Below are 19,529 nucleotides of genomic sequence, written 5' to 3'. Positions count from 1 at the left end.
TGCAGCACGATACAATCACTCATAATCAAACACTATTTCTCTTTTTTCCTTAAAATTTTTAGAATAATTTGTATTGTAATCTATACAAGGAAAGCTGATTACATTAAAGGAACTTACATTATAATTTTTTTAATCTAAAATGCTTATGCTATCCTCTGTTAATGAAAGTATAATAAACAATGACTGTACTCTGCTGGCATTTTTATAGACTTAGATTTTACAATAGCAAGTGCTTCGGATTGCAGTCTCAACATTTCATTACAGCTGCTCCTGCAAACATACTACATTTTGTGTATGGAAGCATACACATTTTGTGTTGCCTAATGGAAAAATGGTTTTGATCTGTGAAATTAGAAATATATGGAGAAATTTCCATCCTCTCAGTTGGTAGATAATGTTGAAGACGCAAGCTGTTGCTTTCAAAAGGAAACGTTATCTCTTATATAGTTTGAGGGGTTTCTACGTACGGTGAAGCTAGTTACATTCCTGCAGAGAAATGCAGCTTCTTTGTTGGGCAGTGGATCATAGAAACAATCGTTGCTAATAAAATTTGGGACAAGTATGTCTGAAAATCAACTTCTGAGATCCATAGCAAGTAATTATTCAGAAGAGTACTTATCTGCAGGATGGCTAGACAAATACCATGTCTAAATTTGTTCTATCAGGTGAAAGTGGTGACGGCAAGTGTGATGTCCTGTGAGCTGTAAGATTTTCAGCCACATTCATTTGGAATGATTTGTGTAACTACATTTGTTCAGGTTTGGCCTCTGCACCCTTGCAGTCTGCCAGTCCCAAGTGACAGCGGTTTCCTGTTACTTTTGACACCAGCTTTCTTCATTATAACCAACTGTTTTGCCACATATTTTCATCTAGTCATTTCCTCTCTTTTTGATGCTTCCTGTGGTTTGAATATTTAACAGCGCAGCTGCAATATTCAACTAATAATGAATTTTAAATGCAATACTTAGTATAATGGGGAAAATCTGTACCTATAAAATAATAAGGAACATCAGCTATGTGTATAGAGTGGGCAGCTGAATATTGGAAGGTGGTATCTTGCAAAAGATTTTGGAATCATAGGGGAAAAGCAACTAAACATGGGGCTCTAGTGTAAAACTGTGGCATTTCAGCACTTAAGTGGAATTGGGCATTTCAGTTTCACAATCTAACGTATATTAGCCTTCCCGCTCACTCTTTAAAACTCTTTTTGAGATTAAATGATAGCAAGACATCCAACATTTTCTGGTTTTCTCCATTTTATAACTTGACATGTTGCATGCACGACTGTTCATATACTGAGGGGAGATTTCTACTGAACTATTGCCTAGGATGCCTGCGTATTTCTAAACCTTTGTTTCAGACCCCTCTACAATGTATAACCACGCTTCTTTCCTCCTGTATATATGGCGTTGTATTGATGACTATCAATATTGAATTTGTCACTATATTGTCTTCCTACAGTTAGGTCACTCTGAGTGTCTTCACAATCTGCCCCACAATCGTGAGTGAGTAATTTTGTGTCTTCTACAAATGTTGTCTCTGTCTGTGCAGCCCTTTTTCTAGATTATTTTAAAGGGTATTTACCACACATGTCCTATCACAAAATCTTAAAAACACCTGACTCTCTTGGCTTTTCACCATGATTATGAATGACCATGTGTTTTCCTGTTTCACCTCTCTTAGTTTTTGGTCCGTGACATTGCTTCTTCCTCACAACCCACTATGTAGTTTTTCTGGAAGCATTTATTTAATGAGAGAATGGTAAAATGTCTTTCAAAATTTGTCACCTAACCCCTATATCCACCACTTAATTGATGCGGAGAAGCTTGTTTTATGAGACAAAGTAGTTTGTCTCCTGCTTTAGTGAAGGAGAATAGCTTACAAAAAATTTACCTTTGCTTCCCACTTCTGAGATGTCTTTACTTCCTTTTTTTAAAATCTTCCTATAATCTTTTCTTATTTCTGTATTAAAAGTTGTTGTGGTCCCAAAACTGGTAAAACATTTTTTTCTTTCACTGACCCACTTGCTGACAACCTTGCAGAAGGATGGCATTTGGCATTTTATTTTCCCTTCATTTATCTTGGTTCAGAATGAGTTTGACACTATGCCTGATTACCATCGTAAAAAAACAAGAAGAAAGAATGTTCTCTTTCTAGGCACAAAGCTTTATTAAAATTGGGAAAATGCCATTGTACCTAAAGGTAATGCCTTTCTGCTTTACTGTCAAACTTGGGCCTAGTTTCTCAAATCCTTCCTGCCTTATTTTCCTGTCACGGTTTTAAAAGCTGGTGCCATCTTTCCAGCCTGCTGTACTCGTTTAATCTGGGCCTCTCAAATATGCTCTGGATCCTGATACCTATATTCTCACCAGTCTGCAACTCTATTAAAAAACAGGCACTATGCATAGCAGGTGGCTATATATTGGATGGCAGCAATGGGTTATCCAGTACATGAAGAAATTACTGACTCCTTCTCCCAAGGATGTGAAGGAAGCAGTAACTATCTTAATTCCACGACAGGATGAAAACAAGTCAGTTCACAAGTTAATGAGATTAGATATTGTTTGTGAAGCATTCTGAATATGTATAAATGCTAGCTATTAATTATTGTAATAACTCACTCGGGCTGCAGCTTCCCTGGCAGGGGGTGTAAATGGAAAAGTGGGCCATGTCAAGTCCTGTCTCCATGACAGCAGCACTGCCAACTCTTGCAACTTAATGGCAATTCTTGCAAAATCTGGTGGTTTTCTGAGAGCTTTCACTCCTGAAATGATGCAAACACCTCGAAGGCCCTGCTTTCCTCTTGTAAGCTAATAATTTCCCAACGATGGCGGGAGCAGAGAAAAATCTAGAAAGCCCTTGCACCACGCTCCTTCTAAATGAATGGATTCCTTAGCAATGTAATGCTTTTTTTTTTTAACCAGTCCATTTCCTTGCCCCAGTTGTCTTTCCTAAGAACGGGAGCGGGGCCTCCCGCAAAGCTGTTCGTCTTTCCGTGCCTCCGATTACCTCTCGTTTTCACCGGCAGCGGGGCTGTATGGGTGCCGTCCGCACCCAGCGCTTGGGACAGCCGTCGGCAAGGGGAAGCGACGGGGGGCGGTGAGCCGGCACGACGAGGGCGCAGCGGGGCCCCGCGACAGGGAAGAGCACGGGGCCGCTGCTCCCTCAGGCGCCAGCGCCGTCCCCTGGCGCCGGGCTGAGGGGAGGGAGGGAGGGACACTGCTCAGAGCGAGGCCGCCCACCCTCGTCGCTACGGCAACCCGCGCGGGCGTGCGGCACGCCCCCTCCGCAGCGCGCCTCGGCGGCCGTTGGACCGCTGGGTGCCGTTGCGCGGCGGCGGGTGAGGGGGAAGCGCGCGCCCGGCCCAGCACACCGGTCAGGCGGCGCTTGCGCAGTCCGCGCCCAGCGCTGGCGCTCCGCCACACTGGAGGAGGCGGGCCAAGGGGGCTCGGTGCGCATGCGCGGGTGGCGGTGGGCGCCCCCCCTCCCCCCCCGCGTGTGTGTGTGTGTGAGTGAGTGAGAGAGTGAGTGTGAGTGTGTGTGTGTATGTGTGTGTGTGTGGCGGCGCTGCCGGCTCCCCCGCACCAGCGCAGCCCGGAGGCGGTGAGCGGCGCTGAGCGACCGCGGGCGGAGGGGAGCCCGGCAGCCCCTCCAGCAGCCGGAGCGGCTTCCCCGTCCTCGCCCGCCCCCGCTCATCCATCCCCCCGTCTCGCAGGTGAGCCGGGCTGTCGCGGGGAGGAGGAGGAGGAGGAGGGAGCCGCGCGGCCGGCGCCCGCCTCCGCGGGGAGCCGCGGCAGGGCTTATTGTCCGGCTTCTCGGAGGAGGAGGAGGAGAGAAAGGAGGCTTCACCCCGGCTCGCACGCCGGGCCCAGAGGGCTGCCGGCCGGGGATTGGAGGCGCGCGGTCCCCTCCCAGATCCGGGGAGGGTCCCGGCCCCCACCCGTCACCCCGCCGCGGGCCGGCTCCTCACGGAGCCGCACGCTCCGCCGCCCACCTGTCGCCCGCCTCCTCACACGGGCGCCGCGGGGGGTGGCGGCGGCGAACGGGGCGCTGTCCCCCGCGGGCCGACAGCGGGGCCGGGCCGGCGGCTCGGCAGCGCCCTCTCCCCCGTCAGTGTGCGCGGGGTGCGTGTGTGCGTGTGGGGCGACGGCGTTGCCCGCGGCCCCTGTGGCCTTGCTGCAAAATGGAGGGATGCGTGGCTGTGGAGCGAGGCCGGAGCGCGCCTCTAGTCATTTATTTCCTCCCTGCCGCTACCTGCGCGAGGGGCCGGAGAGCAGGTTGTGGCCTGGATGAGGGCGAAGCTGTCCCCCTTTGCTGTCTAGAGAGGCCCCGGGGAGTAGCCGTAGACCGGGCAAGGGGGTTGTTTGTGTGTGTGTGTGTGTGGATGGGCAGAGCCGTGTTCCCGCGTGGGTCACCGGGCTATGCGCCGCCGTGGGGCCTGAGGGAGGCCAGGGCGGAGGGGGGTGGCGCGGTGGCTGTCGCTGTGAGATACTGCTATCCAGTCAGCCCGTCCCCGGGGGGGGCTGGGGCACCTTCACGTTGAGTGGGGCCAAGTTGCCGTGACATGCACGACCCCGGGCTGGGTCAGAGCACACCGGGGGGGGGGTGGGAGGGGTATTCAGGGTGTCAAGCCGATATAGCGTTTCTTTTATATAAAATGGGGTAAGTTCACCAAGGGTGCGTTGCCTTGCAGTAGACAGGGATCTGCTTTAGAGGGTCGACAAATAGATGCTGTTTATTTGACATCAGGAGTGTTTGGTATATTTCTTTCCTGGCAGCAGATGCTGGAAAAGCAATTATCTAGATATATTTTAAACCAAGATGAGTAGTGATGATAGGTAATAGTTTGAAGTAACTTGTCCCTGCATGTTTAAATAGTAGTTACTGGCCTGGTGGAATTCTGTGGATATATTTATCTATTGGAGAGATCCCTGTGCTGACAAAAGGTGCCTTTGCACGGGTCTTATTCCTGCCTTCCCCTCCCCCGCCCCTTCTGTTCCTATGCTAAACTAAGGGGCTTTGCTACCACAGATAGCTAGAAGAGATGGAGGTTATTTCTTTTCAAATAGGATGGGTGGGTAAGCAGGCAATCAAATGTTTTGCACGCCTACGGCTTTTGAGTTTCTCTCAAGACTGGAAAATGTCATAGGATGCTCAATGATTTTTTCCTTTTTCTTATCACTGCCTGCCTCTGCAGCTGACTTGGTTTTAGTAGTATTGTGGTGGCGTTTTGTTTCTAAGCAAAATGGGTTTAACTTTCTATTCACATCAAACAATGGTTTACAGCCTTTTTTGATATATAGACCTATTGTGTTTTTTAGTGGTTGTGCACACTTTTGTTTAATGAATTTCAACTCACCAGGTTTTTTGTTGTTGGTTTTGGGGTTTTTTTTCATTTTTATTAGGTCTCAGCAGGTCATTAGAAATAATACATGGACCAAAGGTTGAAAATTACTGGCACTGCTGATACTTTTGTATTATCTTCATGCAAATCATTTAATTTTTGACCCTCTTAAAACAACATCAAATATGTAAAAGTGAGGAGTAGAAAAATATATTGTTTCACAGAGCTTTCTCTTGACAACATAGATGCATTTTTTCATGTATTATTGTAAGGTTTAGTATCTATGATAACATAGCCAGAGGACTTCCGTAGGCACCTATTACATGAGCTGTACTGGCTTGGGCCTTGCTTCTGTAAATTGATATGATCCACAGAGGTGCCAAAACTGCTTGAGTGAATTGGTACCATCAAGTACCACAGTATAACATAGTATAGAAGTTGATAATTGCCTGTGATCTTTACTAGCAATGCCTCTGGTTACTCCAAAAAATATTTCACATTTCTGGGATAAATAATTAAATTTCATTTATGTTTGGTAGTCTTGGTGTTGGGGGTTTTTTTTTTGGTCTTTTTGTTTGTTTGGGTTTTTTTGGGGAGAAATCCCTTGCAGAAGCAAAACTGTTACTGCTTTGTACAGCCTCTGTGCATCACTGCATGTGGGTTGTTTGCAGTCTTGCGCGGAAGTTTGCTGAAGCTAGGTCACTTGAATTGAGAGAGTGCCCTCTGGTGACATCTGTATTTAGAGTTTGGACTGTATGTAAAGAAGCACTCCTGCTAGTCTGAAATTAAATATTCCTCCCAACAAGGCTGGAGATGTATTCTGCACTGAAATGCTAGTGTGGCATGGCTAAGATGGGGGACGAGCAGTCACTTGCAAATACATGTGGAAGATGTACAGCAGTCACTTGGAGTCTGTTAGCCCCCTTGTGAAATATTCTACCTTGTAATTTATTTTGCTGTATTTTGATGAGAAATGTTTGATTCCTCAGTCTAATGGAGAAAAATAAACCCTCTTCATGAGGTTATCCTCTTTACTGTCAGTTTTTTTTGTTTTTTTTTTTCCTCTGAAACCTGCCTTTGTGGAGAATTTTTGGAGACATCTTTTCCCTTCCACACTTGTATCTTGCTGGTGACTGTGTAGATTGAAAATCCCAATGTTTAGATATTTTATTGATCTTGATGATGCTCAGCACCAGTGAACAAGAATGAAGATACAGGGCTCTTTAACTTCAGTTACTTGTGTAAACTTTGATTTTAAAATTGGCTGTGTTTGTAATGAATGTGTTTAAGACTTCAGAAAGCTAATGAAATCTTCATGTACTAATGTTCTGCTTGATATGTCTTTGAATATTAGATTTGAATTGATAAAGACACACCTCCATCATAAACAGTTTCTTCCCCTATTTTTTTAATTGAGATTAGGGATTAATCTTTTCCTTTATATTTGCTTGGAGCTGAGTCATGTGGGCTCTTCCTTTCATTCAGTAAATAAAGCTGAGTTGAAAACTTCCTTTGAGGTGGGAAGTGTAATTGGTTGCATTTTATTGAAATATAAGACATCAAAGGCATGGTAGATTTCTGATTTGAGTGTTGTTTTACAGCCCTTGTTAGAAAAGATACTTAAAAATGCATTTTTAAAATAATGAGAAAACATTTCTGTTAATAACCTTTATATTTAAATACCTGGAACTGCTGCAGTAGAAATCATCTTTTAATATTAATGTGTGCACAGTATTTATTGCATGAACAGAAGCTTTGTGGGCTTCATGTTTTGTCTATTTATGAACTAATCACCTTAAAAGACTGCTGAAGCAAGAGAGTCGTAGTGTTACAGTTGGGTGTTTTCAGATGCTCTGTATGCTTAGTCCCCTTGAATGTGCAATGTGTGACTGCAATTCTTTTTTCTTCACAAAGATCCTTAAAGGCCTGGTAGGATTCCAGGGAAAATGGCATTGGAATCCTTCTTGTGGGCAAGCTGGTACCACCCGGTATTCTGCTGAGCAGAAAGGGGACATCTGAAATCAGAGCTGGAGCAAGGCAGTTGTGGGGTGTCAGACCGAGTGCTTGCAACTCTTGCTGCTGCAGTAGCAGTCCAGTCACTGGGCTAAGCTGGTGGCAGCAACTCTGCACAGTCAGGAGGAGCTGTGTAGAGCAGAGAAGGTAGGGGGAAAAGGGAGGCGATGGCCCAAAGTCACAGAAGGGGAGGGCATATTCAGCAGCATGGTATGTTCTGAACATTGGATCTTCTTGCTATGACTTTCAAAAGTTAGCATGGTGTAAATGATGGTCTTTGAACCTGCTTGCTGGCTGAGGAAGAGGGAGACTGTTTCCTGTGTTTCAGTTTATAGGAGAGTTTGTCTAGAAAAACTGCCCCGTTCACTGAATCTTATAGTATAACAAAATAAGATACTGGGAAATCTAGTGGGCCAGTACTAAGTATTTTAAAATACAGTGTTCCTGACATGCATAAAAGGTTCATGTTTGTTCTCTTGGGCTTACCGTTCTGAGGTGTGCCATGCTTGAGTATACGCACAGCAGGTCTTTTCAAAAGTCCTTACAGGCTTCCAGATGGGTTGTAGACTGTCATATGGCGCAAATGGCATCTTCCTTGAACTCATGGAGATGCCTTGAGAATTCTCTCAGAATCCTTGCTATCCCAGCTTTATTGTCAGTGTAACTTTCTCCACGGCTGTAACTTCAGTGCAGAGAAGTGACAGCCTCCATACTTACTGTGTGCCTTTCCGTAAGTAAGGATAGGATTCTCTTTTCCTTCCCCTGCCTGTGTTGTCTTACAGTCCTGACTACAATAACAACAGTTTAGCTAGAACTGCAGGGCAATAATGCTGGGGAAAAAAGAAGCTGTGTACCTTGCAGGTCCCAGAAGCCTTGCCCTCATTTCCGTAGGGTTGCACTGGTCAGGCTGTGTTTTGGCTCTTTGTGACTGTATTGGGTGCGTCAACAAGTCAAGGTTTTCCACCCCAGAAGATCTCTGAGTGTGCTGCAGTGCACCTCTCTGCCTGACATTGAGAGCTCAAGAGCTGCTTGGTCAGAATATCAAGAAACGCTCTTGTCAGCCCCTCGTATGCGTCATATTTGTGGTTTAAAAACCTGCTTACTTCCCAGTGGTAAAGAGCAGCCTCCTTTGTTAAAGGTTAAGCACGTAACATGGCAGTTGATTTGATGCCAAATTTGAGAGAGCAGTGCATCTGTTGCCGCTTGATGGTTAAATTGAAGCCCCTCTCCTTTTTTCCTTTGGAGGCAGATATTGCTTGCAGCCCCCCACAGTAGGATTTATCTTGGTGCAAACTCTTGAGAATAGTTATTTATTCTGTTTCTTTGAGGTGTCGGACTTGTGACCTATTCTCCATGCCTGTTTCAGAATTTCATTTATGTGTATATGTACGAATATGTTTCATAGGCAATGTCAGCTTTAGATTGCAAGCAAAGTGGGAGAGGCATGTGCCTGTCCTATTTTGTCTGGTCTATCTAGGGAGACTGTAGGACTCCCCCATATATTGCAAGTGTGACCACAACAGCTAATGTAGCTCAGTGCCTCATCAGCATGTAGTTGAGATTTGAACACGGATTAGAACAAGCTGTCTGAAGTTCAGTCCAGATAAAATATACATGATGATGCGGATGTAATTATCAGCTTTCCTAACTGAAGGAGTGAGTGCATTTGCCATTAGGCAGAAATGTTAGTGCCCTCTGGTGACTCTAGTTTTTTAGTTGCTGTTCTCAGCAATCATATTGAAGCAGTAAAATCAGGTTTCTCAATCTTTGACTAGAAGATTGAGATGTCCTAACCTGATTAGAGCTGACTAGAATTTGTCTGGTAGTCACCTCTGCCCCTCCTCCCATTGGTCTTAGATCGTTATAGCAGTTCCTAGTGCAAGTAAGGAAATATAACTTGCGGAGAGCCTGGGTCAGTTAAGGAAGGAAGAACAGCATGCCTGGGAATAAGCAGAAATGGCAGAGAGGGAGGCTGATTGTTACACTTGCAATGGGGTCCTCTGCCAAAAAGTGGTTGGTCTGATGTAGTAATTTCTTGGAGCTTGTGAATCTTTTCACATATACTGCTTGTACTGTATGTCCGTAGGCTGTCTGAGGGCTGAAGTGCTCAGAGTGGCGGAGAAGAAAGGCATAAGGGGGGTTGCAGAGGAGAAGTTTGAGATATGCTGGCTTTCATGCTGTAACTCCATTTTTAAGTGGTTTGGAGGCAAAATGTGGTGCAGAAGGTTTTGCTGGCTTTGGAGACATCTCAGTGGGAGTCAATGGCACTGATGCTTTGGGATATGTGTGTGTTACTTCTTTTTCTGCTAATGGAGCTGTGGTATTGGCAGCAATCAATTAAGGCTGAAGTGACCTAGGACTGGCTATCAACTCTCTGACTACTGTTGTAGTAGTGCGGCATTAAAAGCCGTTTGATTTGTGCCTCCCTCATTCATTGAGGGACAGCTTTGAGACTACGGAATTTGCTCTCCTCATTGAGACTGGCTCAGATTGATCGTGGTGGGGAAGAAGAATATTGATCTTTTTTAAAAGTTGAGGTGTATTTTTTTAGATAATAGTGGCTAGATAGAACTGGCAGAGATCCTGAAAAAGTGATCTTAATGCAGTTTGTAAATTGGTTTGCTTTTATCACCTTATTAAGGTGCCCAGGGTTTGGGATAGTTGTCTAAACTATAGTATTATATTTTCATTTAGATTTAGAATAAGTGGTATAATGTCATAGAGTGACTGGAATTAGACCAATAAGTGAATAAACAGGACTAGTACAAAGCACATTTTCTGCTGTGATACAACCTTTTCAGATTAATGTATAGGCAGGCAGAAGCCTCCAATGAAAAGCTGAATGTCTCAGTTTATGAAGTTTTTCTTTGTAAGCTTCATGTCTGAATTTGTATCTGAAGAGGCATGTAAGCACAGGTGGACTTGAGACTTGTTAGTTCCATGTAAAACTCAAATCTATAAACTCTTTAAAAGCTTGTGTTTCTAGTCCATTTGTTTTACTGCCAAGTTGTTAGTTTGATCTTCTAATTGCTGTTAAGTTCTGTTATTTGCTTGATAACATTGGGGTCCTCCACAGTTGTAACTAATTTTAATTGGTTTGTAATTGAATTAGGTTGTGACCCCACATGCAGTGGGGCAGCTTATTTGTTGACTGCTCACTTCTCACACTGTTTTGGCAGAAATACTAGTAGAGTGAACTGCATGAGGGAACTTACATAGCTAAGAAATTAAGCGTGCCACCCCCCACCCCCCCACCTTATTTTTCAGTTTGGTAGTTCCCTCAAACTGTTTATTCTTCAGCAATATAAAATCTTGCGCTGATGTCATGGCAGAGAAAGGAAAGGAAAAAAGCAATTGGTGGTGGAGATGACTGGCAAGTACAAAATGGGAGTTCCCATAAACCAGCTGAAATGAATTAAGTGGATCAGTTGTCCCTCTGGTTATAGCTGAGCTTGTAAAGTGCTGATTTCTGGTATTAGAGCACAAGCTCAGCTCTATCTTGAATCCCTAGCTGGGTTTGCAAGTCTGGCAACTTGGGAAAAACATCTTAGTTTCAGATTTCATGCAGAAATATTTGAAGTATTATAGGATCTTTGTGACACTTCTGAAAATTCCTTTTGCATAGAGCTAAACTTAACAGTCGTTGCATCTTAGGCTGATGGAGTGAGTTGGGAATGATGATGGTGTTACTGGAAACTTGATAATACATCCATTTGTCTGATCAAGCAAAAACTAATCCAGAAGCCTGTAAAAGATTTTGGGGGTTCCAAAAGCATGTGCAATCAACTTACTTGTGTGATGTGTTAGAATGCTGGTAGCATTGCATAGTTTCTTAGGTGTACATTTTGGATTTCAAAATGCACATAAATTGTTTGAAGTGCTAAATCAATAAAAGAAAAAATGACCCAAAGATTTGGACTACTCCATCTTCCCTTAATGCGTTATTTTTTGTGCTGTCACTAATTAGGAACTCTAATATCATGAGGTGTATTGATAAAGCATATGGTTAAGTGGATGACTCATAATAATTGTATTTCCTCTCCTACTCTGTCACATAATTAACTTTCTCTGTGTGGTTAGAAAACTTGCTAGCCGTTGCTAGCGAGTCCAGACCACTCTGCCAACAGCCTCGTCTTTGATTTCCAGCCAGTTTTCCCATGTGCTTTATTGGTAAGTATACCTGAGTAGTGGCAGCTATCTCATTTGTTTTTAGAATAATAGTCACATATTCTTAGACTGACCAATTTGTTTGGGCGTTAGTTGTCAGGCTTATCTGGTAAGTACCTTTAAATAATTGTGATATTCTTATTGATCCAACTTTTATGGAAATATACCAACAGACGTTTTGGAAAGGAATAATGTGTAAGAAGAGTAGAATCTACTGAGTTCAGTCCTTCCATGCAGTTGACATGATCTTCAAGTATCTTCTGGAGCTCAGAGTGCAAAATTACTGAAGGCTTGGCAAGACTTCTTAGCTACACACTAACCATGTGCTTCTGAGAACTGTGAATGTGGTGGACAGTGAGCAGCCTGAAACTTGAGATGTTTGTTAGGGCAGATAAAACCTGGGCCTTGCAGGTCTGCCTTAAGATAGGATGAGGATAAACATTACCTGGGTATAAGGCTTTATTATTATTACTTTTTAATATGCCATGCATGGATGTTGTCAGGTGTGCAGTTTCTAATGAAACTGTTTTCCATTTTATTTATATGATAATAGCAAATGTCCCTCTGTAATAGAAATGTTTTTGCTACTTCCTGTTTGAAAAGTGCTTGGCTAGCCACCCTGTGCTGGTTGATTGCCCTATTGATGATACATAATTTCTTCTAATCCTCCTTCTCCCCCCCCCAGTCTGGACCTATTTTGGATTTATTTTGAACAGATTTTGCCAGATAACTCTTTGATAATATATTTTGGTATTACTAGTGATATGCCTTGCTAAAAGTGCTTTTCTCCTTACTAGTGGACAATAACTTTGTTTCTGATCCGGTCTAGTGTACGGCATTTCCAGTCATGGTAGTAATTTTTAATGATACTTTGAACAAGTATGTATTGTGTTACGTTGGTCAAGGTCTTAATTACAAATGTACCAAATGTAGTAGTACCAAATCTAATTGCAGTATGAAACTGTGATTCTGGTTATTTTTTTATACTGCATAAAGCCCTTGTGTAGATCTAGCTATGGTGGCAGAAAGTTATTTTATTGGTGGAAGTTGTTTAGCTATACTGGCAATACCTATTAAAGTGTTCAAAGTGTCCACCCAGAATACTTCTAAAGGAATTTGGAGAGGAAAATGATGTTGACCAAATTGTAGTCAGGAGATCAAACAAAAAGGCAAGCTTGATACTGTTTTCACTTGAGGTTGGTGCCAGATGTACAGTATTTTATAAAGTTGGAAGCATATTAAAGAAGTGGAAAAACTACTTTTGAGGTACAGTATTTTTTTACTTTTGAAGAATGGCAGCTTTTCATAAGCAGATAGTGTGCATTAGGAGCTGCTTGCAGATAATGCTTCCTCAGTGTCTGCATGTAATGGCTCGCCCTTGTACTTATTTAACTTGCTGACACTTTTCTGTTTTTTAATGTGGATAGGGTCTGTGTGATGACTGAACTCAAACTGTATTTCATGCTGTGACTTGTGTTTAATACTTCTGAAAATTCAATCTTGACTCTTCTGAAGCTGTCTTAGTGGTGGAAAGCCTTCTTCATTAGGACTTAGTTCATGTTTCAGATAAGGTAATTAACTTATCTTAAAAGAAGTATTCATACAAATCTGTGTATAAGCTAGCATTCAGGGACTTTGGTTTGTTGAAGAGGTATGTCTAAAAATTCTGTTAGATACCAGCAATCAGAACTGCTTTAGTTTCTTCTCTTTTTGGTAACAAATGCCCTATGACTAGGAGAGGGAAAAGAAATATCCATGTATTTGTTGTTACATGATCCCAAATTATTTTTTTGTATGTACAATGAAAAGTTTTTAAGGTGATGTTATGCTAGGGCATCTAGAGAAACCAAAAATCATGGGGTTTTTTGTCCTGTGAAATTGTGTGTCTTCCCTGTTCAGTTTGATAAGCTTATGGGAGAAAACTGAAATGCCCACGGATGTGGAAACAGAGTTGTACACTTAGAGCATGTGCTTGTTATAAGCCCAAAGTGAATATATGCAAAATGGGTATGAATTCTTAAACAAATTTAGACTTACAGTAACAAAGGTATATATAGGCTGGTGATTTGAGGCTGGCAGTTTTGTTGAGGAGTAATTCTTGATCTGAATTTTATAGCTTAGTTATAAGGCAATAAAGACATTAATTGAAAGGGTATTGCTGAAGCCAAAAAGCCTTTTATAAAGGATAGCTTAGGAAAATGTGAAGTCTGTTGTGCAGATATACATAGTAATATGATAATTCAGAGGTGTGTCATATTTATGTTATGCTAAGTTAGATAGACATAGAAATCTAGTTAGCCTATGTGGAATCTAGTTAGCCTATGTTAAGTGATACTGCTAAAAAGAGAAGCTTGCTTGATAAATAATGCAAGTAGCTAACATGAAAGACATCTTGCTAAGCTATTGCGCCCACGAAACTTTTGTTAAATCCCTCATTTATTTGTAAACAAAGGTATATTGTAGAAAGGTTGAGGGTTTTAAGTAATTATTTCTGTTGTACCTATTTTTTTTTTTTTAAAAAAAGCTAACTCTTATTTTCATGACTTAGAAAAAATCCATGGTTTTACATACTTTTTCTTCTCTCTCTATGAAGTGATATTCTTAAGTGGAAAACAGAATCAGGCAGTAATGGAGCTAAAGGAGATGGACATAAGTGAGATCTCTCCAGGGAACAGGAAAAAAGACAGGCTTCCCTTGCTGTCTTGGGATGTGCTGGAGTTTCTGTGTTGCTTTTAGGTGTCAGATTTCTGTGTGGACTGGTACTGAATGTCATGGATATCTTCTTGATTACTTGTCGGAGTGAGGGAAGGAAGATGAGGAGAAGTTATGGGCTTCATCAGCTGAAGTTTTTGTTGCTGGTCTCTTTCTCTGGTGTCATGTTTCCCTATTATGTTCCAGGTCATCAATGGAATTGGATATCTTTTTTTCCCTAGGGCAATAGGGCGTGTTTCTGTGATCTTATCATTAGACTAGCTGATCGCTATTTCTTTGTGGCCTTTTCTGTATTTATGATTCTCCTAATGTGAGTAGAAGTTCTTTGCTTACAGGAAGAAAATTGTAATCTTTTAGAATTCATAATTGGCATCTTCTCTAATGCAGAGGAAGCCATTTTTTAACATAACAATCCTCAAAATAAGAAAACACATCTTGAAAGTGAAAGAGATGTCTTGCCTAGGTTGGAGATGCCATTTGCAAATTGTGTTCTTTTTTGGGGATGGGGCTCGGTTGAGCACGCGATTGGGTCACAGAGTGAATTGATGTTGAGTTTGCCTTGTTCCTCGGTGAGGGAGCTGGCTTACCACAGTGTCTATGGTGGAGCAGCTCCACTGCCTGCTATTTGATAGCTTTGTCAGTTTTATGGTGTTCATTAGCCACACGCAACTCAGCTGGAAAACCCTACTCTGTTGTTTGTGAAAAAACTAGATTCTTAGATCGGAAAGATCCTGTAAATCACTGTATGAATATTGCGTTTAAGTTCGTAGCTATGTTTGCTGTTTTTGCTGAGGTTGTTTTTCTCTGTCTTGGAGGTAGTGGAAGATAAGTTTGTGTAGCTTATTAAAATCCCTTAGCTTTTAAGTGATAAAGCTGTTTTGAAAGTATACCACCTGCCAAAAACACGCTAACCATGTTGTGGCTAGTGACTTCAGTGATATTTCAACAGTAAGGTACCAATACTCTATGATGTGGCTGACTCTCCTTTATGTTTAAATAACATTCATCACCAAAATGGACCTCCCCAACTTGGCAAGCTGAATATGAAACTAAAAAATTAAAGTATTTTAAAGGGCAGCCGATGCTTTTTCGGCCATTCTTTTAGCAACTAAGAGGCAACTCACTTCCTGGTAGCATAGAACGGGGAAATGAATTACTAATTTGTGTGGTGTTGTTTTTTTTATTTAAATTATTCACTAATATGGATGATCTTGGCTTTGAGACAACACTGAAACATCTGAATTTATTTAGTTAAAATACATATTTTTTTAACTGTAGAAAAACTTATCCATGCATTCATTTCTTTCACCAAATTATTCGTAGTTCAGATTTTCCAAATTCTCATGGGTAGTATCAGTTGAATCGCTTATGGTGGTGACACCAGGAAGTGTTGCAGTATCACCAAGTATTGAAACACAATGAAACCTTTTGTCAAAGACCTAGCAGGGCTAGGAGAAGTGGGTGTGGACAAGGCTTGTGTGTTCTCTCTCTTTGCTTCTGCCTCTCCATGATACCCAGCTGATTTGCTGTTACTTGCTTATTGGACTCTATCTCACAACATGAGAGGTCACAGCTTTTCTTTCCTATTCCTGAATTATGGCCTTCCATCACCAGTACACTTGGTTTCTCATTCTGGGGTCCACGGGCTTTCTCACCTCTGAGCCTGTGTATGCATGTTTGGCAGTCTTGCTTTTCTCTGGTTTTTCAGGAAGGACGAAATGGACTGTGATCTACCTCTGGTGCTTGTTAATGTTGGAGGGGAGAGGCTACATGAATAACATCTTCATCTGAGCTATCTGAGTATCCATCACAGTGCTGCTTTTCCTAGCCAGGAGAACATACCTGTGCCACAAGTTGATTGCTTGAAGTGAAGCATTTAAAAATAGCTTTCTGTGACTATTCTGCAGGATCCTCTTTGTATTTATTATGAAGTAGAATGGCTTCAAGCCTCTAACAAAAACAAATTTTACCAAATCTTGCTAGAATGAAATAAAAGGAGATGCAAACATGTTCAAAGAGATCTCAAGCTTTTTTTATAATGTTTATCCACTCTTTTTGGAATCTAAAAAATTTACATAAAATTCACATCATCCAGAGAGAAAGAAATGAAGTAGATTGTGTGGTTTGATTCTGCTTGATCAGTATATTTGGATATACTTCTTTTTCTCTGAACCTAACACACTGTTTTAATTAGATCATTAATGCCTTTTGTGTTTTCTTTAAACTATAGAATCAGAATACTTCAGGAGGGACACCTGGAGGTCATCTAGCCCACACTGTTGTTCAGGGCATGGCAAAGACAGCTTATTAGTGGAACTGTTTGAAAATACTGCAACGTAAAGTATTTTAATATACCTTGTATGTCATCAAAGAATACCTTCTGGAATTGCAAATTTACACAATTTCTGAACCAGGAATCAAATTCACTCCTTGCCACAATATTGCAGTGATAAGGTAACTTGTCTTAAACTCACAATAATCAGGCATTAAAAATGTTTAAATGGTGCAGAATTTAAAAGCATATGATTTTGCACAACAGGGTTCTCCAGCTGGCAGCCTATGGGCTGTGATCTGCCTCTGCAGGGCAGCAAAACGTCCTGCTGGCAACTGGGTTCCCTGTCCAGCTATCCCAGCTCAGTTTGTTTCCCAGCACAGCTTTCTCTTCACTGGGGCTTTTTTGTTGCTTCAAGCAAGGCTACTCCCTGTTTGGTGTGTAGCGTCCACTGATACTTCTTATGGTGACAGATTTTCTTGTACCTCCAGGACAAGGATGGTTTAATGTCAATAATGATGAAGTGATGTCAAATCCTTGTCCAAATTGTAACTTAAGCAACTGGTTCCAAATATTTAAAAACTGTTCCTCAGACCCTTTCAGTTCTCTGTATTAGTCATGGCCTTTTTTTCATGTTTTTCCTCCTATTCAAGGTGAATCTTGCATGACAGCAAAAATGCTTGTCTTGTCCAAGCTGTGTGTGTATTTGGGTGGCTGAAATACCTTTTTTTTTTTAACTGAAACTCCTAAGACAGCAATACAGGGCATGACAGGGTCTCAAAGAAGTGTTTGTATTTTCATTTAGATGAGGTGAAGAATTAGCTTTCTTTGGTTTGTCCAAAATGGCTAATCTCTGTTGCTTAAGAGTAAACCAGTGCTAGTGATTGGCCTGGGCCAGAAGATCCCCTCTCTGTAGAAAGGGGGGGGGGAGACTTTTGTGCAAAATTTAGGGCAGAAGTCCTGCAAGGTTTCCTGCCAGAAGTTGCCAGAGAACAGAAAAGCTTATATGGTAGGTGTTTTAGGATCTGAGGATCATTGCTTTTGTTCTAATTGTGATTTCCCCAAGATTTGCACTACTCCTTTATTTTAGCACTGAAATGGTTTTGGTGATCCTAGAAAGGAAAGCAAAGCATTTTCTAATCAGTGTGCTAAGATTAGAGATTTCAGCTGTCAGTACTAACTGAAGTAGCAGTTTATAGTGGATTTTTTTGGAAGGTGCCAGTCTGTGAGCTTTTTCAAGTTGCAGTTAACATGGTCACATAATAATGGTTTTTGTATTCCTAATTGTGATACCCTGCTATCTCATAATGTGGACTTTCTTGCATTATAGCATTCTAGATTTACTTTTTATCAGTTAAAAGATTAACACAAAGATGAATGTAATTTTCTTTTTAGTTAAATGAACTGTTAAACAGCATGGTTTCCTTAAGAAGAAATAGCATTATCTGCTGTAAAACAGTAGATTGACATTTAAAACACCATTCTCTTCCATATCTCTATTGAAACTGTGTACAGGCTCTCTCTGTCATTGCTCTTGGACCCAAGTTTTCAGCTTGCATATATTTGCACTTAAATCAATTTTTAATGCATGCATCCATTGATTTGGCAGAAATGGACACAGCTGCATTTCATAAGCTGAAGGATATGTTTGAGTAATAATTATCCAGTCATCCACTGAATATCTCAAATATCCAAGTAGAATTTGGATAGGATATCACTTGTGAACTTAACTGTGCTGAGTTCATAGTGCTGGAATAATCTTAAAAATCCTGCTCAACAGACTGTATCGCAAGCATACTGGAATCTTTGTGTGTGGGGTAAATGAGCTGGACTCGACTCCTAAATTCAGAAAAGACCAGCAAATGCTGTTAACTCTCTCAGCAGTTGCCATGCTCTTAGAGGCATATAAAAATCACAGGATTCCCCATGCTTTCTGTGAGATCTGGAAGAAAGTGCTTGTCCCTGCTTTGAACATGCTTAGCTGTTCTCACTTGGCTTAAATGTCTACAGCCTTTCTGTGCCTGTCAAACCATGCAGGCCAATCAGCATTGTGTGTACATATGCATCTTGTGCCTTTACTTCTTTAATGCCAGTAAACTGTGTCCAGGTTTGTGTTCTCCTTTCCTGGCTTGTTGATCATATTGCCACTAAATCCAGTGTAGAGTAAAAGGATATATGCACCTTTTTAGTGGTTAATGATTTTTGCATTCCTCATTTGAAGCATGTCTCAAAAACAAAATAGCATGCCTCTACCTCCTTAGGAAGTAATTTGAGAAATTATTTTATTTCCTTGGTCCCTGGTTAGTTTAAAGTTGTCATGTGTGCTAGAAAGAACTTTATCATTAATCTTCCCCCTGCAGTTTGTCTTTTCCCCTGTTTTGCAGCAAGAATTTGAGCCTTGCCTTTACTACCATTAGAGGTATGCAAATGTTTTTGCATAGCTGGTTCTCATGCTTTGCCAGCTATGCTCTTCAAATTAATGCTTGTGCTACATCTCAGTGTCTTTTTGATGTCTTATGGAAAACATTGTATTCTGTATCAGTTATACAATTTCTACAAGCTCTGTAGATATTTATTATGTCATTCCTTCTTTAGAGCAGGTCCTTTCATCAATAATGTAGATAGATGGCTTAGAAATAGCTCCATCAGGGCTCTCACTTATACTGTCCATTTACGTGAAATCACATCTACTTTTTCTGGTGATTGAACTGTTGTTGTTAGTGAACAAGAAGTAAGATGGGTGTACCAGAATTTCAGGCCTTCAAATAAATTACTGTCTGCCTTGAGTATCTAAAGAGACAAGATTTCCCTGCAATCTACTGTAAGTTTCTGTTTTGATAACAAGAAAAAAGTCTGATACCATCTTAATATACTATCCTCCTTCATGAAAATGTTCACTCTGTATTATTTCAGTTGAAGCGAACATATGCTTGGTCTCCAATTTCAGGCGCTTTGAGTAGGTCATTGACATCTGGTTGGGCCAGCTGACAAATCCTCCGTGGATTTATCTGGCCGTTCTTG

The 19,529-nt window shown here is 41.5% G+C and overlaps 1 protein-coding gene across 8 annotated transcripts in view; it reads left to right on the top strand.

Annotated features, from left to right (window-relative positions):
• Positions 1 to 3,501: 3,501 nt before the first annotated feature.
• RALGPS2 (Ral GEF with PH domain and SH3 binding motif 2) overlaps positions 3,502 to 19,529 on the top strand; it is a 126,854-nt gene continuing 110,826 nt past the window's right edge. For 3 of the 8 annotated variants that reach the window (XM_072867401.1, XM_072867402.1, XM_072867400.1), the window contains exon 1: positions 3,502 to 3,715. The gene's annotated coding sequence lies outside the window, so the exon portion shown is untranslated. The other 5 variants (XM_072867390.1, XM_072867397.1, XM_072867392.1 and 2 more) reach the window with 5 other exon arrangements.

Source organism: Ciconia boyciana, chromosome 7 (assembly GCF_034638445.1).
Source record: "Ciconia boyciana chromosome 7, ASM3463844v1, whole genome shotgun sequence".
NCBI classification, from domain to species: Eukaryota; Metazoa; Chordata; class Aves; order Ciconiiformes; family Ciconiidae; genus Ciconia; species Ciconia boyciana.
Note: the sequence above shows the minus strand (reverse complement) of the source record. Positions and strands in the feature narration are given on the sequence as shown.